At 37.0% G+C, this 13,359-nt stretch overlaps 10 non-coding genes across 10 annotated transcripts; all 10 read right to left on the bottom strand.

Moving 5' to 3' along the window:
• Positions 1-962: 962 nt before the first annotated feature.
• Positions 963-1,053, bottom strand: TRNAR-UCU (transfer RNA arginine (anticodon UCU)). Its single transcript is given in 2 exon segments — positions 963-998; positions 1,017-1,053. It is a non-coding gene; the product is annotated as a tRNA-Arg (tRNA).
• Positions 1,054-1,380: 327 nt separating this feature from the next.
• On the bottom strand, positions 1,381-1,453 carry TRNAK-UUU (transfer RNA lysine (anticodon UUU)). The gene has a single exon. It is a non-coding gene; the product is annotated as a tRNA-Lys (tRNA).
• A 1,515-nt stretch (positions 1,454-2,968) lies between these two features.
• Positions 2,969-3,059, bottom strand: TRNAR-UCU (transfer RNA arginine (anticodon UCU)). Its single transcript is given in 2 exon segments — positions 2,969-3,004; positions 3,023-3,059. It is a non-coding gene; the product is annotated as a tRNA-Arg (tRNA).
• Positions 3,060-3,386: 327 nt separating this feature from the next.
• On the bottom strand, positions 3,387-3,459 carry TRNAK-UUU (transfer RNA lysine (anticodon UUU)). Its single transcript has one exon. It is a non-coding gene; the product is annotated as a tRNA-Lys (tRNA).
• A 1,514-nt stretch (positions 3,460-4,973) lies between these two features.
• TRNAR-UCU (transfer RNA arginine (anticodon UCU)) lies at positions 4,974-5,064 on the bottom strand. The gene is given in 2 exon segments: positions 4,974-5,009; positions 5,028-5,064. It is a non-coding gene; the product is annotated as a tRNA-Arg (tRNA).
• A 327-nt stretch (positions 5,065-5,391) lies between these two features.
• On the bottom strand, positions 5,392-5,464 carry TRNAK-UUU (transfer RNA lysine (anticodon UUU)). The gene has a single exon. It is a non-coding gene; the product is annotated as a tRNA-Lys (tRNA).
• A 1,515-nt stretch (positions 5,465-6,979) lies between these two features.
• TRNAR-UCU (transfer RNA arginine (anticodon UCU)) lies at positions 6,980-7,070 on the bottom strand. Its single transcript is given in 2 exon segments — positions 6,980-7,015; positions 7,034-7,070. It is a non-coding gene; the product is annotated as a tRNA-Arg (tRNA).
• Positions 7,071-7,397: 327 nt separating this feature from the next.
• On the bottom strand, positions 7,398-7,470 carry TRNAK-UUU (transfer RNA lysine (anticodon UUU)). The gene has a single exon. It is a non-coding gene; the product is annotated as a tRNA-Lys (tRNA).
• A 1,517-nt stretch (positions 7,471-8,987) lies between these two features.
• TRNAR-UCU (transfer RNA arginine (anticodon UCU)) lies at positions 8,988-9,078 on the bottom strand. The gene is given in 2 exon segments: positions 8,988-9,023; positions 9,042-9,078. It is a non-coding gene; the product is annotated as a tRNA-Arg (tRNA).
• A 3,925-nt stretch (positions 9,079-13,003) lies between these two features.
• On the bottom strand, positions 13,004-13,094 carry TRNAR-UCU (transfer RNA arginine (anticodon UCU)). Its single transcript is given in 2 exon segments — positions 13,004-13,039; positions 13,058-13,094. It is a non-coding gene; the product is annotated as a tRNA-Arg (tRNA).
• Between the last annotated feature and the right edge of the window lie 265 nt (positions 13,095-13,359).

Here is a 13,359-nt window from a genome sequence, read left to right as displayed (position 1 = left end):
ATTGCTTGTTACTGTTTCAATTAGTTATAAAATAAGAGGAGGGATAAAATTGACCCAGCTGGTGTTTGAACACAAAGCCTTTGAATGCTTTTGCTACATTCGTCTAGGACTCCAAGCCGCTATCCATTGCACTAGAGATCCGACCTGATTCAACACGGTGATCATAGATTCACAAATAAAAAGATGACCTATCAGCTGTTGACCAACTTTATCAAGTTAATCGGACACTACCTTACATTTTGAACATTGAATTGGGTAAAAGTTAATCAACAAACTACATGATACAGTTTGGGTAAGTCTTCTTAACCCTTGTCAAAGAATGTAGAAGACAGATGGGTATGTAATGACTTGATTAAGACTTTTTTGAAACATCTCTAATAGGACTCCCCATTCATTGGATCCTGAAAAGAGTATGCAATTGATATACCTTTTCTTTAACCAAGCCGCCTGAACAGGGACTTGAACCCTGGGCCCTCAGATTAAAAGTCTGATGCTCTCCCGACTGAGCTATCCAGGCTCGGAGAGGTCGCTCCACAAAATGACCTTATCAACATTTGAAGTGTCCCAACTATCACTACGTTTCTTAAGATGGTTGCCGGTATTAAGTACTGAATACGCGGAATATAATAATGAATTGGTACTTCAAGCATTTGAAATCTCTTCAGTAAATTTAACCTTATTGTAAGTCCTGAAATTGCTACTATCTCAATTTTTTTTGCTGACTTAGAATTCATATGTTTTTATTGACATTGTAAAATTAAGGAAGGGCCCAAAATCTTACTTCTGAGTAAATTACATTTTCATAAGTACAGCTGCCAATTTCCTCTTCTGCAAAGATTGCGTAACTTGAATAGTATCTATTTAAAATAGACTTCCTTTCACTGCCCTTTTTGGTGAAGCAGAAGCATGCATGCACTGTTTATTACTCTTTTAAACAGTTATGAAATAAATAGGGATAAAACTGACTCTGGTGGGATTCGAACCCACAACCTTTGAATATCTTTTTTACATTCACCTAGAAGTCCAATGCGCTATCCATTGCGCCACAGAGCCAATACGCTCTGATGAGGTGCAGAGATATTCTGAAATGAAATAATGTTGATCAGCTTTATAAAGTTCATTTGATACTATAACCATGGATTTATTTTGAATATTGAATTGGGGAAATTATATTCACCGTCTCAAGTTACATGATACCTTAGGTAAATCTACGTACGACTTAAGTTTAGTAAAATGGCACATGATATATGAGGCAGATGTGCATTTCACAACTCCATGAAAGACGTTTTTGCAATTTTAGTAATGGAATATCTTATTCGTCATGCAGGGGAACACAAAAAGAGCATCCAATTAGAGTAATTTTTCTTTAAAGGAAGCACCCGCCTGAACAGGGACTTGAACCCTGGACCCTCAGATTAAAAGTCTGATGCTCTACCGACTGAGCTATCCAGGCTCTGCTATACTCTGTCTTAAAATCAGCTAAACAAATGTGGACGTACACTGACCTACACTCTGTGTATTAATATGGTTACATATATTAGCAATCAAATTTGTAGAGTTTAATAACAAATTGATGTTTTAACCCCTTCCATGCTCATGACGAGCTCAGCTCGTCGTGCAGTACACTTGTCGTGTGCTTATGACGAGCTGAGCTCGTCATGAACAATGGATTTACAGATCATTCAGCACAGGAGGAAAATCTCCTGTAGCATTGAAGGTGTTAAGCATTTGAAATTTCAGCAGCACACGTAATCCATTTTAAATCCTGAAATTTGGACTATCTCATTTTCGGCTGACTTAGAAATCATGTGTCTAAAATGACATTGTGAAATCAATAAAGTGCCAAATACTATTACTACCTACTAAATTACATTTTCAGCAGAATCTTTGGGAATTTCCTCTTGGGCATAGATTATGCAATGTTTTCAAAGCAAACAGTCTCTGTTTAAGTAGACTTTCTTTCACTGCCATGTTGGTAAATGTTTCTGGTGATGCAGACGCAGGCATTGCTTGTTACTGTTTCAATTAGTTATAAAATAAGAGGAGGGATAAAATTGACCCAGCTGGTGTTTGAACACAAAGCCTTTGAATGCTTTTGCTACATTCGTCTAGGACTCCAAGCCGCTATCCATTGCACTAGAGATCCGACCTGATTCAACACGGTGATCATAGATTCACAAATAAAAAGATGACCTATCAGCTGTTGACCAACTTTATCAAGTTAATCGGACACTACCTTACATTTTGAACATTGAATTGGGTAAAAGTTAATCAACAAACTACATGATACAGTTTGGGTAAGTCTTCTTAACCCTTGTCAAAGAATGTAGAAGACAGATGGGTATGTAATGACTTGATTAAGACTTTTTTGAAACATCTCTAATAGGACTCCCCATTCATTGGATCCTGAAAAGAGTATGCAATTGATATACCTTTTCTTTAACCAAGCCGCCTGAACAGGGACTTGAACCCTGGGCCCTCAGATTAAAAGTCTGATGCTCTCCCGACTGAGCTATCCAGGCTCGGAGAGGTCGCTCCACAAAATGACCTTATCAACATTTGGAAGTGTCCCAACTATCACTACGTTTCTTAAGATGGTTGCCGGTATTAAGTACTGAATACGCGGAATATAATAATGAATTGGTACTTCAAGCATTTGAAATCTCTTCAGTAAATTTAACCTTATTGTAAGTCCTGAAATTGCTACTATCTCAATTTTTTTTGCTGACTTAGAATTCATATTTTTTTATTGACATTGTAAAATTAAGGAAGGGCCCAAAATCTTACTTCTGAGTAAATTACATTTTCATAAGTACAGCTGCCAATTTCCTCTTCTGCAAAGATTGCGTAACTTGAATAGTATCTATTTAAAATAGACTTCCTTTCACTGCCCTTTTTGGTGAAGCAGAAGCATGCATGCACTGTTTATTACTCTTTTAAACAGTTATGAAATAAATAGGGATAAAACTGACTCTGGTGGGATTCGAACCCACAACCTTTGAATATCTTTTTTACATTCATCTAGAAGTCCAATGCGCTATCCATTGCGCCACAGAGCCAATACGCTCTGATGAGGTGCAGAGATATTCTGAAATGAAATAATGTTGATCAGCTTTATAAAGTTCATTTGATACTATAACCATGGATTTATTTTGAATATTGAATTGGGGAAATTATATTCACCGTCTCAAGTTACATGATACCTTAGGTAAATCTACGTACGACTTAAGTTTAGTCAAATGGCACATGATATATGAGGCAGATGTGCATTTCACAACTCCATGAAAGACGTTTTTGCAATTTTAGTAATGGAATATCTTATTCGTCATGCAGGGGAACACAAAAAGAGCATCCAATTAGAGTAATTTTTCTTTAAAGGAAGAACCCGCCTGAACAGGGACTTGAACCCTGGACCCTCAGATTAAAAGTCTGATGCTCTACCGACTGAGCTATCCAGGCTCTGCTATACTCTGTCTTAAAATCAGCTAAACAAATGTGGACGTACACTGACCTACACTCTGTGTATTAATATGGTTACATATATTAGCAATCAAATTTGTAGAGTTTAATAACAAATTGATGTTTTAACCCCTTCCATGCTCATGACGAGCTCAGCTCGTCGTGCAGTACACTTGTCGTGTGCTTATGACGAGCTGAGCTCGTCATGAACAATGGATTTACAGATCATTCAGCACAGGAGGAAAATCTCCTGTAGCATTGAAGGTGTTAAGCATTTGAAATTTCAGCAGCACACGTAATCCATTTTAAATCCTGAAATTTGGACTATCTCATTTTCGGCTGACTTAGAAATCATGTGTCTAAAATGACATTGTGAAATCAATAAAGTGCCAAATACTATTACTACCTACTAAATTACATTTTCAGCAGAATCTTTGGGAATTTCCTCTTGGGCATAGATTATGCAATGTTTTCAAAGCAAACAGTCTCTGTTTAAGTAGACTTTCTTTCACTGCCATGTTGGTAAATGTTTCTGGTGATGCAGACGCAGGCATTGCTTGTTACTGTTTCAATTAGTTATAAAATAAGAGGAGGGATAAAATTGACCCAGCTGGTGTTTGAACACAAAGCCTTTGAATGCTTTTGCTACATTCGTCTAGGACTCCAAGCCGCTATCCATTGCACTAGAGATCCGACCTGATTCAACACGGTGATCATAGATTCACAAATAAAAAGATGACCTATCAGCTGTTGACCAACTTTATCAAGTTAATCGGACACTACCTTACATTTTGAACATTGAATTGGGTAAAAGTTAATCAACAAACTACATGATACAGTTTGGGTAAGTCTTCTTAACCCTTGTCAAAGAATGTAGAAGACAGATGGGTATGTAATGACTTGATTAAGACTTTTTTGAAACATCTCTAATAGGACTCCCCATTCATTGGATCCTGAAAAGAGTATGCAATTGATATACCTTTTCTTTAACCAAGCCGCCTGAACAGGGACTTGAACCCTGGGCCCTCAGATTAAAAGTCTGATGCTCTCCCGACTGAGCTATCCAGGCTCGGAGAGGTCGCTCCACAAAATGACCTTATCAACATTTGAAGTGTCCCAACTATCACTACGTTTCTTAAGATGGTTGCCGGTATTAAGTACTGAATACGCGGAATATAATAATGAATTGGTACTTCAAGCATTTGAAATCTCTTCAGTAAATTTAACCTTATTGTAAGTCCTGAAATTGCTACTATCTCAATTTTTTTTGCTGACTTAGAATTCATATGTTTTTATTGACATTGTAAAATTAAGGAAGGGCCCAAAATCTTACTTCTGAGTAAATTACATTTTCATAAGTACAGCTGCCAATTTCCTCTTCTGCAAAGATTGCGTAACTTGAATAGTATCTATTTAAAATAGACTTCCTTTCACTGCCCTTTTTGGTGAAGCAGAAGCATGCATGCACTGTTTATTACTCTTTTAAACAGTTATGAAATAAATAGGGATAAAACTGACTCTGGTGGGATTCGAACCCACAACCTTTGAATATCTTTTTTACATTCACCTAGAAGTCCAATGCGCTATCCATTGCGCCACAGAGCCAATACGCTCTGATGAGGTGCAGAGATATTCTGAAATGAAATAATGTTGATCAGCTTTATAAAGTTCATTTGATACTATAACCATGGATTTATTTTGAATATTGAATTGGGGAAATTATATTCACCGTCTCAAGTTACATGATACCTTAGGTAAATCTACGTACGACTTAAGTTTAGTAAAATGGCACATGATATATGAGGCAGATGTGCATTTCACAACTCCATGAAAGACGTTTTTGCAATTTTAGTAATGGAATATCTTATTCGTCATGCAGGGGAACACAAAAAGAGCATCCAATTAGAGTAATTTTTCTTTAAAGGAAGCACCCGCCTGAACAGGGACTTGAACCCTGGACCCTCAGATTAAAAGTCTGATGCTCTACCGACTGAGCTATCCAGGCTCTGCTATACTCTGTCTTAAAATCAGCTAAACAAATGTGGACGTACACTGACCTACACTCTGTGTATTAATATGGTTACATATATTAGCAATCAAATTTGTAGAGTTTAATAACAAATTGATGTTTTAACCCCTTCCATGCTCATGACGAGCTCAGCTCGTCGTGCAGTACACTTGTCGTGTGCTTATGACGAGCTGAGCTCGTCATGAACAATGGATTTACAGATCATTCAGCACAGGAGGAAAATCTCCTGTAGCATTGAAGGTGTTAAGCATTTGAAATTTCAGCAGCACACGTAATCCATTTTAAATCCTGAAATTTGGACTATCTCATTTTCGGCTGACTTAGAAATCATGTGTCTAAAATGACATTGTGAAATCAATAAAGTGCCAAATACTATTACTACCTACTAAATTACATTTTCAGCAGAATCTTTGGGAATTTCCTCTTGGGCATAGATTATGCAATGTTTTCAAAGCAAACAGTCTCTGTTTAAGTAGACTTTCTTTCACTGCCATGTTGGTAAATGTTTCTGGTGATGCAGACGCAGGCATTGCTTGTTACTGTTTCAATTAGTTATAAAATAAGAGGAGGGATAAAATTGACCCAGCTGGTGTTTGAACACAAAGCCTTTGAATGCTTTTGCTACATTCGTCTAGGACTCCAAGCCGCTATCCATTGCACTAGAGATCCGACCTGATTCAACACGGTGATCATAGATTCACAAATAAAAAGATGACCTATCAGCTGTTGACCAACTTTATCAAGTTAATCGGACACTACCTTACATTTTGAACATTGAATTGGGTAAAAGTTAATCAACAAACTACATGATACAGTTTGGGTAAGTCTTCTTAACCCTTGTCAAAGAATGTAGAAGACAGATGGGTATGTAATGACTTGATTAAGACTTTTTTGAAACATCTCTAATAGGACTCCCCATTCATTGGATCCTGAAAAGAGTATGCAATTGATATACCTTTTCTTTAACCAAGCCGCCTGAACAGGGACTTGAACCCTGGGCCCTCAGATTAAAAGTCTGATGCTCTCCCGACTGAGCTATCCAGGCTCGGAGAGGTCGCTCCACAAAATGACCTTATCAACATTTGGAAGTGTCCCAACTATGACTACGTTTCTTAAGATGGTTGCCGGTATTAAGTACTGAATACGCGGAATATAATAATGAATTGGTACTTCAAGCATTTGAAATCTCTTCAGTAAATTTAACCTTATTGTAAGTCCTGAAATTGCTACTATCTCAATTTTTTTTGCTGACTTAGAATTCATATGTTTTTATTGACATTGTAAAATTAAGGAAGGGCCCAAAATCTTACTTCTGAGTAAATTACATTTTCATAAGTACAGCTGCCAATTTCCTCTTCTGCAAAGATTGCGTAACTTGAATAGTATCTATTTAAAATAGACTTCCTTTCACTGCCCTTTTTGGTGAAGCAGAAGCATGCATGCACTGTTTATTACTCTTTTAAACAGTTATGAAATAAATAGGGATAAAACTGACTCTGGTGGGATTCGAACCCACAACATTTGAATATCTTTTTTACATTCACCTAGAAGTCCAATGCGCTATCCATTGCGCCACAGAGCCAATACGCTCTGATGAGGTGCAGAGATATTCTGAAATGAAATAATGTTGATCAGCTTTATAAAGTTCATTTGATACTATAACCATGGATTTATTTTGAATATTGAATTGGGGAAATTATATTCACCGTCTCAAGTTACATGATACCTTAGGTAAATCTACGTACGACTTAAGTTTAGTCAAATGGCACATGATATATGAGGCAGATGTGCATTTCACAACTCCATGAAAGACGTTTTTGCAATTTTAGTAATGGAATATCTTATTCGTCATGCAGGGGAACACAAAAAGAGCATCCAATTAGAGTAATTTTTCTTTAAAGGAAGCACCCGCCTGAACAGGGACTTGAACCCTGGACCCTCAGATTAAAAGTCTGATGCTCTACCGACTGAGCTATCCAGGCTCTGCTATACTCTGTCTTAAAATCAGCTAAACAAATGTGGACGTACACTGACCTACACTCTGTGTATTAATATGGTTACATATATTAGCAATCAAATTTGTAGAGTTTAATAACAAATTGATGTTTTAACCCCTTCCATGCTCATGACGAGCTCAGCTCGTCGTGCAGTACACTTGTCGTGTGCTTATGACGAGCTGAGCTCGTCATGAACAATGGATTTACAGATCATTCAGCACAGGAGGAAAATCTCCTGTAGCATTGAAGGTGTTAAGCATTTGAAATTTCAGCAGCACACGTAATCCATTTTAAATCCTGAAATTTGTACTATCTCATTTTCGGCTGACTTAGAAATCATGTGTCTAAAATGACATTGTGAAATCAATAAAGTGCCAAATACTATTACTACCTACTAAATTACATACATTTTCAGCAGTATCTTTAGGAATTTCCTCTTGGGCATAGATTATGCAATGTTTTCAAAGCAAACAGTCTCTGTTTAAGTAGACTTTCTTTCACTGCCATTTTGGTAAATGTTTCTAGTGATGCAGACGCAGGCATTGCTTGTTACTGTTTCAATTAGTTATAAAATAAGAGGAGGGATAAAATTGACCCAGCTGGTGTTTGAACACAAAGCCTTTGAATGCTTTTGCTACATTCGTCTAGGACTCCAAGCCGCTATCCATTGCACTAGAGATCCGACCTGATTCAACACGGTGATCAGAGATTCACAAATAAAAAGATGACCTATCAGCTGTTGACCAACTTTATCAAGTTAATCGGACACTACCTTACATTTTGAACATTGAATTGGGTAAAAGATAATCAACAAACTACATGATACAGTTTGGGTAAGTCTTCTTAACCCTTGTCAAAGAATGTAGAAGACAGATGGGTATGTAATGACTTGATTAAGACTTTTTTGAAACATCTCTAATAGGACTCCCCATTCATTGGATCCTGAAAAGAGTATGCAATTGATATACCTTTTCTTTAACCAAGCCGCCTGAACAGGGACTTGAACCCTGGGCCCTCAGATTAAAAGTCTGATGCTCTCCCGACTGAGCTATCCAGGCTCGGAGAGGTCACTCCACAAAATGACCTTATCAACATTTGGAAGTGTCCCAACTATCACTACATTTCTTAAGATGGTTGCCGGTATTAAGTACTGAATACGCGGAATATAATAATGAATTGGTACTTCAAGCATTTGAAATCTCTTCAGTAAATTTAACCTTATTGTAAGTCCTGAAATTGCTACTATCTCATTTTTTTTGCTGACTTAGAATTCATATGTTTTTATTGACATTGTAAAATTAGGAAGGGCCCAAAATCTTACTTCTGAGTAAATTACATTTTCATAAGTACAGCTGCCAATTTCCTCTTCTGCAAAGATTGCGTAACTTGAATAGTATCTATTTAAAATAGACTTCCTTTCACTGCCCTTTTTGGTGAAGCAGAAGCATGCATGCACTGTTTATTACTCTTTTAAACAGTTATGAAATAAATAGGGATAAAACTGACTCTGGTGGGATTCGAACCCACAACCTTTGAATATCTTTTTTACATTCACCTAGAAGTCCAATGCGCTATCCATTGCGCCACAGAGCCAATACGCTCTGATGAGGTGCAGAGATATTCTGAAATGAAATAATGTTGATCAGCTTTATAAAGTTCATTTGATACTATAACCATGGATTTATTTTGAATATTGAATTGGGGAAATTATATTCACCGTCTCAAGTTACATGATACCTTAGGTAAATCTACGTACGACTTAAGTTTAGTCAAATGGCACATGATATATGAGGCAGATGTGCATTTCACAACTCCATGAAAGACGTTTTTGCAATTTTAGTAATGGAATATCTTATTCGTCATGCAGGGGAACACAAAAAGAGCATCCAATTAGAGTAATTTTTCTTTAAAGGAAGCACCCGCCTGAACAGGGACTTGAACCCTGGACCCTCAGATTAAACGTCTGATGCTCTACCGACTGAGCTATCCAGGCTCTGCTATACTCTGTCTTAAAATCAGCTAAACAAATGTGGACGTACACTGACCCACACTCTGTGTATTAATATGGTTACATATATTAGCAATCAAATTTGTAGAGTTTAATAACAAATTGATGTTTTAACCCCTTCCATGCTCATGACGAGCTCAGCTCGTCGTGCAGTACACTTGTCGTGTGCTTATGAGGAGCTGAGCTCGTCATGAACAATGGATTTACAGATCATTCAGCACAGGAGGAAAATCTCCTGTAGCATTGAAGGTGTTAAGCATTTGAAATTTCAGCAGCACACGTAATCCATTTTAAATCCTGAAATTTGGACTATCTAATTTTCGGCTGACTTAGAAATCATGTGTCTAAAATGACATTGTAAAATCAATAAAGTGCCAAATACTATTACTACCTACTAAATTACATTTTCAGCAGTATCTTTGGGAATTTCCTCTTGGGCATAGATTATGCAATGTTTTCAAAGCAAACAGTCTCTGTTTAAGTAGACTTTCTTTCACTGCCATGTTGGTAAATGTTTCTGGTGATGCAGACGCAGGCATTGCTTGTTACTGTTTCAATTAGTTATAAAATAAGAGGAGGGATAAAATTGACCCAGCTGGTGTTTGAACACAAAGCCTTTGAATGCTTTTGCTACATTCGTCTAGGACTCCAAGCCGCTATCCATTGCACTAGAGATCCGACCTGATTCAACACGGTGATCAGAGATTCACAAATAAAAAGATGACCTATCAGCTGTTGACCAACTTTATCAAGTTAATCGGACACTACCTTACATTTTGAACATTGAATTGGGTAAAAGATAATCAACATGTCAAACTACATGATACAGTTTGGGTAAGTCTTCTTAACCCTTGTCAAAGAATGTAGAAGACAGATGGGTATGTAATGACTTGATTAAGACTTTTTTGAAACATCTCTAATAGGACTCCCCATTCATTGGATCCTGAAAAGAGTATGCAATTGACATACCTTTTCTTTAACCAAGCCGCCTAAACAGGGACTTGAACCCTGGGCCCTCAGATTAAAAGTCTGATGCTCTCCCGACTGAGCTATCCAGGCTCGGAGAGGTTGCTCCACAAAATGACCTTATCAACATTTGGAAGTGTCCCAACTATCACTACGTTTCTTAAGATGTTTGCCGGTATTAAGTACTGAATACGCGGAATATAATAATGAATTGGTACTTCAAGCATTTGAAATCTCTTCAGTAAATTTAACCTTATTGTAAGTCCTGAAATTGCTACTATCTCATTTTTTTTGCTGACTTAGAATTCATATGTTTTTATTGACATTGTAAAATTAAGGAAGGGCCCAAAATCTTACTTCTGAGTAAATTACATTTTCATAAGTACAGCTGCCAATTTCCTCTTCTGCAAAGATTGCGTAACTTGAATAGTATCTATTTAAAATAGACTTCCTTTCACTGCCCTTTTTGGTGAAGCAGAAGCATGCATGCACTGTTTATTACTCTTTTAAACAGTTATGAAATAAATAGGGATAAAACTGACTCTGGTGGGATTCGAACCCACAACCTTTGAATATCTTTTTTACATTCACCTAGAAGTCCATTGCGCTATCCATTGCGCCACAGAGCCAATACGCTCTGATGAGGTGCAGAGATATTCTGAAATGAAATAATGTTGATCAGCTTTATAAAGTTCATTTGATACTATAACCATGGATTTATTTTGAATATTGAATTGGGAAAATTATATTCACCGTCTCAAGTTACATGATACCTTAGGTAAATCTACGTACGACTTAAGTTTAGTCAAATGGCACATGATATATGAGGCAGATGTGCATTTCACAACTCCATGAAAGACGTTTTTGCAATTTTAGTAATGGAATATCTTATTCGTCATGCACGGGAACACAAAAAGAGCATCCAATTAGAGTAATTTTTCTTTAAAGGAAGCACCCGCCTGAACAGGGACTTGAACCCTGGACCCTCAGATTAAACGTCTGATGCTCTACCGACTGAGCTATCCAGGCTCTGCTATACTCTGTCTTAAAATCAGCTAAACAAATGTGGACGTACACTGACCTACACTCTGTGTATTAATATGGTTACATATATTAGCAATCAAATTTGTAGAGTTTAATAACAAATTGATGTTTTAACCCCTTCCATGCTCATGACGAGCTCAGCTCGTCGTGCAGTACACTTGTCGTGTGCTTATGAGGAGCTGAGCTCGTCATGAACAATGGATTTACAGATCATTCAGCACAGGAGGAAAATCTCCTGTAGCATTGAAGGTGTTAAGCATTTGAAATTTCAGCAGCACACGTAATCCATTTTAAATCCTGAAATTTGGACTATCTAATTTTCGGCTGACTTAGAAATCATGTGTCTAAAATGACATTGTAAAATCAATAAAGTGCCAAATACTATTACTACCTACTAAATTACATTTTCAGCAGTATCTTTGGGAATTTCCTCTTGGGCATAGATTATGCAATGTTTTCAAAGCAAACAGTCTCTGTTTAAGTAGACTTTCTTTCACTGCCATGTTGGTAAATGTTTCTGGTGATGCAGACGCAGGCATTGCTTGTTACTGTTTCAATTAGTTATAAAATAAGAGGAGGGATAAAATTGACCCAGCTGGTGTTTGAACACAAAGCCTTTGAATGCTTTTGCTACATTCGTCTAGGACTCCAAGCCGCTATCCATTGCACTAGAGATCCGACCTGATTCAACACGGTGATCAGAGATTCACAAATAAAAAGATGACCTATCAGCTGTTGACCAACTTTATCAAGTTAATCGGACTTTACCTTACATTTTGAACATTGAATTGGGTAAAAGTTAATCAACAAACTACATGATACAGTTTGGGTAAGTCTTCTTAACCCTTGTCAAAGAATGTAGAAGACAGATGGGTATGTAATGACTTGATTAAGACTTTTTTGAAACATCTCTAATAGGACTCCCCATTCATTGGATCCTGAAAAGAGTATGCAATTGATATACCTTTTCTTTAACCAAGCCGCCTGAACAGGGACTTGAACCCTGGGCCCTCAGATTAAAAGTCTGATGCTCTCCCGACTGAGCTATCCAGGCTCGGAGAGGTCGCTCCACAAAATGACCTTATCAACACTTGGAAGTGTCCCAACTATCACTACGTTTCTTAAGATGGTTGCCGGTATTAAGTACTGAATACGCGGAATATAATAATGAATTGGTACTTCAAGCATTTGAAATCTCTTCAGTAAATTTAACCTTATTGTAAGTCCTGAAATTGCTACTATCTCAATTTTTTTTGCTGACTTAGAATTCATATGTTTTTATTGACATTGTAAAATTAAGGAAGGGCCCAAAATCTTACTTCTGAGTAAATTACATTTTCATAAGTACAGCTGCCAATTTCCTCTTCTGCAAAGATTGCGTAACTTGAATAGTATCTATTTAAAATAGACTTCCTTTCACTGCCCTTTTTGGTGAAGCAGAAGCATGCATGCACTGTTTATTACTCTTTTAAACAGTTATGAAATAAATAGGGATAAAACTGACTCTGGTGGGATTCGAACCCACAACCTTTGAATATCTTTTTTACATTCACCTAGAAGTCCAATGCGCTATCCATTGCGCCACAGAGCCAATACGCTCTGATGAGGTGCAGAGATATTCTGAAATGAAATAATGTTGATCAGCTTTATAAAGTTCATTTGATACTATAACCATGGATTTATTTTGAATATTGAATTGGGGAAATTATATTCACCGTCTCAAGTTACATGATACCTTAGGTAAATCTACGTACGACTTAAGTTTAGTCAAATGGCACATGATATATGAGGCAGATGTGCATTTCACAACTCCATGAAAGACGTTTTTGCAATTTTAGTAATGGAATATCTTATTC

Source organism: Lissotriton helveticus, chromosome 1_1, assembly GCF_964261635.1.
Source record: "Lissotriton helveticus chromosome 1_1, aLisHel1.1, whole genome shotgun sequence".
NCBI lineage: Eukaryota > Metazoa > Chordata > Amphibia > Caudata > Salamandridae > Lissotriton > Lissotriton helveticus.
This window is presented reverse-complemented; position numbering and strand designations above follow the sequence as displayed.